Source organism: Dysidea avara, chromosome 12 (assembly GCF_963678975.1).
Source record: "Dysidea avara chromosome 12, odDysAvar1.4, whole genome shotgun sequence".
Classification (NCBI taxonomy): Eukaryota; Metazoa; Porifera; class Demospongiae; order Dictyoceratida; family Dysideidae; genus Dysidea; species Dysidea avara.
This window is the reverse complement of record NC_089283.1, coordinates 1,829,875-1,834,703: the sequence shown is the minus strand read 5'-3', so window position 1 is coordinate 1,834,703 and position 4,829 is coordinate 1,829,875.

Below are 4,829 nucleotides of genomic sequence, written 5' to 3'. Positions count from 1 at the left end.
TCGCCATGAAGTGAGGTGAGATAACTGACACCACACTGAGCTGTGTGGGAATGAAATATGATCATTTGCTACTTATACAAAACTTGCCAATTCAAAACAGTACTAATAGAACAATCCAACACCCCTCCCAGGCATGGTATAGCAAATGGTGTCTACTCCCTCAAAGCATGGCATCATTCACTTTTTTTTCTTAGCGCAGCTTTTACTGAAGGGTTATTATAAACATTGGAATTGAATTGATCCACCTGAAGAGGCTGTGAACACAGCTACATCTTATAGACTGTTCATTAAGTAAATGAATGACATGCAGTAAGATTGTGTTATTAATAAGTGTACTAGTTCTATCAGAAGCATTGTACTGAACAACATTACAATGTGTAAATTATGATGAGATTTGTTTTGCCAGTAATTTATTACTACTGCACAGCTAGTGAATAGTAACTGTTTGTGGAAACTGGTGTAATGTGTTATATCGGGAGCTGATGAAGTGCTGCAAGATGTTTTGTGGGCCCTTGTGGCACCAGGTTTTATTAAAGTATGTACTATATTATACTGAGTAAATTTTGTGGGCAAAGGTAATTCTCAAGGTGTGTATTTGCAAATGTACAAAGAGTATTATCTGATCGGATCTTCCTTCAAATTTACCAACTTTAATGATTCATAACATCAGGTTGGAAAAAGCTATGACTTGAAGTTTGGTCAGTAGTGAGCAGAAATGTAGTTTAATGGATGTACCAAGTTTCATTAATTTTGTTGAGTCATGGTCTAATCTGTTACTCTAAGACAGTCAGTTATGCTCTGTCATGACCTGTACTCTGGTCTGGGACTAGTACTAGTACTGTGGTGTCTGTCTAGGTCAATTTGCCATGTGTGTGATACACTTGAGCTTTGGTTTTCTGTGCTCCCTAATTTATGCTCAAAATTATGCTAGGAGCTGACTGCTTTATTAAAGTATATCAGCTTTCCTGTCTGTTGTATTATAGAGTAAGTGACTGCTCTATTAGAGTATCTTACAGGATATAAATTCACACCCAACACAGACTACAAGGAACTCTACTGAAATACAGGTGACAAACATATGGGTGGCTAATTACAAGACAACAACTCTAGCCAGCTAGTTGTAAATGACTTTTGGCTAGTTATAAAAGTCAGACTAAAATAGCAAGCTGCACCACAGAAAAGAATAAAGTCAAAAGTTACATAATTTTACATGTGCTGTACATGTTTACGGTGTAAAGAAGGAATTTGACTAAAAGTACCTCAAGATCTAGTCTTGAGATTGCTATTTTCAAAAATTTTCCATTTGTGGTCCACTAAAATTGCAGCTTATAAGTTATGGTCATTTTCACAGTCCACTATTGACATAAAATAATTGCCTTAAACCCTTAAAACTAATATATAACACTATAGTTTGATTTGAAGAATTGGCTTGTACGTCACTGTAAGTTTGTTTGCTATTTCCTAGTTCCAGATCTCAGTCAGTTATCTCAAATTGTTTCCCCTTGCCGCAATTAAAATTAATATGCATGCCCCTGAAATCTCTTCAATCATTTCCTTCACTGTGGACATTTCACTACACAGCAATTAATTGTGATACTATAGAGCACAAAATACAAAATATGTCATTCTAATGCAAAAGCAAATTTTGTTTATATGTACTACTAACTCATGATCAGGTTTGGGCCTAAAATATAGTTTTTTTAGGCTCTAGCTAGCTATATCAAGAGCCCAATTAAGAAGCCGGCGCACCACACCGTGAGTATATTTACAAGAAGAAAGTAAACGCGATTTTCACACCTTTGCAGCTCCATGATTCCTTATCCGATTGAAACCAAAGTTGCTGCAGAAGTGCCGGCTAGGTAGGGCAGTCCACATTCCAAATTTGAAGAAAATCGCTCCAGCCATTTCCAAGATACAAGCGGCCAAAGTTTGGTTTTTTTTCTTCGTTTTTTTTCTTCTACTTCTTTTCGCACACTTTGCAAAATCCGCCATAAAACACGAATGCGTGCTCCAATCGGGCTGAAATTTGGCACACTTACAGGGCTCATTACGGCGAATCTCAGTACCATGTTTGGTAGGAATCCGATGAACATTCACGGAGTTATGACCAATTATTTGCATAAAATAAGGTCGAAGGTCTGTCACGCTCACAGGGTAAACCGCTTGGAGGAATAAGCTGAAAATTGCTATGTAGATGGAGTAACTATCGTAGGAGCGCCTTTATGTGGTTTGAAAGGAATCCAGTTAAAGGCCATTGAGATATGACACAAACCCAACCTGTGTCACAATTACGCGATCGATTTTTATGAATAAAAAAACTATTAGTTTTCACGCCTACCAGGCAAACCGCTTAGAGCAGTGAGCTGAAAATCGGTGTGTAGCTGGAATAATGTCTCATTATCCAGTATTACCATAGATCCATCTATTGTGGTTGAAAAATTGGCTTCTCTTAAAACTGGTAAGGCACCTGGACCAGATGGATGGCCAGCGGAGGTTTTCAAACAGTGTGCAGATCAGTTATGTGTCCCTCTGTCTATCCTTTTAAACAAATCTTTAGAAAGTAGTGTACTACCAGATGATTGGAAAATTGGTTACATAACACCTATATACAAGAAGGGTAACAAGACTAAAGTAGATAATTATCGTCCTGTTTGTCTAACGTCTATTGTCATTAAAATATTTGAATCTATTATAAAGGATACTCTGTCCAATTACCTCTCCGACAATAACTTACTCTCACCTAATCAGCATGGGTTTGTTCCTAGAAGATCATGTTGTACTCAACTACTACATGCTTTAAATGATTGGACCTTATCACTCGATGAACGTCTCTCTACTGATGTAGTTTATTTTGATTTCTCAAAAGCATTTGACAGCGTCCCACATACTAGACTTTTATTGAAACTTCAAGCATATGGAATTAATGGTCAACTTTTGAGCTGGTTCAAAAGTTTTCTTATGGGTCGACGTCAATGTGTTAAAATTAATGGTGTCTTGTCATCTTGGATACAGGTTTCCAGTGGTGTCCCACAAGGTTCAATACTTGGTCCGTTATTGTTTTCTCTATATGTTAACGAACTGCCGTCACTTGTCTCCAGTCAGTTACTGATGTTTGCAGATGATATAAAGCTCTATCGTACCATCCGTTCTTCTGAAGACTGCCTTGTACTGCAAAATGACATAAATATCTTGCTTGACTGGTCAAAACGTTGGTTATTATCTTTTAATATTTTAAAATGGATGTACAGGCATAAGCCTTTATCCTTAAAATACAAATACAAATACAAATACAAATACAAATACAATAATTATCAAAGAAAGTCCTTGCAGTAGTACAGAAGAATCGGATTACAAACCACTGAGTTCTGATTCCAAAGCCAACTACGCGTAGCGTATGCGAGATCGAGATACTCTAATAGAACAGTCACCCTAATAGAGCATTCAGCTACGTTTATAACTTACTTCATTATAGAATTATATTACATTGCAAGTTATTCTGTAGGGAGTTCAGTTACAAACAGTTAATCTTATAGACAATTTAACTACAAGCAAGTCACCCTGTAGAGAGTTCAGCTACAAATATGTTGCTGTAGAGATTCAGAACATTATAAGTCACACTGAAGAGAATTCAGCTATAAACAAGTCACCTTGTAGAGACAACAAGTCACTCTGTAGAGAATTCAGCTACAAACAAGTCACTGCGTAAAGGGTTCAGCTACAAAAAAGCTACCCAGTAGAGAGTTCATCTAGATCAGCTACAAACAAGTTACTTTATGCAATGTTCAGCTACAAGTAAGTCACTCTGTAGAGAGTTCAGCTACAAACAAGTCACTGTGTAGTACAAACAAGTCACTGTGTAGCTGGAGAGTTCAGCAACCAATCAAAAAACCACCCTGTAAAGAGTTCAGCTATACAAACATGTTATAACTCTATAGAGAAAGTTATAACTCTATAGAGAAATCAGCTAGAAACATTTAGTCATCCAGTAGAGAGATCATGCAGCTACAAGACATCACCTTATAGAGAGTTTAGTTACAAAGAAACCACCATGTAGAGAGTTCAGCTGCAAACATATCACCCTGTAGAGAGTGCAGCTATGAACAGATCACCCTGTAGAGAGTTCAGCTAGAAAAAGTCATCCTGTAGAGAGATCAGCTAGAAGGATCACCTTGTAGAGAGTTCAACTACAAAGAAACCACCATGTAGAGAGTTCAGCTGCAAATAAATCATCTGTAGAGAGTTCAGCCAGAAACATGTTCACCCTATAGAGAGATCAGCTAGAAACAAGTCACCCCATAGAGAGAGCAGCTACAAAGAAACCATCTTGTAGAGAGTTTAATTACAAACAGATAACCCTATAGAGAGTTCAGCTAGAAACAAGTCACCATGTAGAGAGATCAGCTAGAAACAAGTCATCCATAGATCAGCTAGAAACAAGTCACCCTGTAGAGAGATCAGCTACAAAGAAACCATCCTGTAGAGAGTTCAGCTACAATCAAGTTACACTATAGAGAGATCAGCTAGAAACAAATCATATTGTAGAGAGTTCAGCTGCAAACAAATCACCCTGTAGAGAATTCAGCCACCCTGTAGAGAGTTCAGCTTGAACAAGTCACCTTGCAGAGAGTTCAGCTACAAAGAAATCATCATGTAGAGAGTTCAGCTGCAAACAAATCACCCTGTAGAAAGTTCAGCTAGAAACAAATCATCCTGTAGAGAGTTCAGCTAGACACAAATCACCCTGAAAAGAGTTCAGCTACAAACAATGAGAGTTTCAGCTACAGTTCAGTTATGTAAGAAGTCACCTTATTAACTACAGTATGTGATAA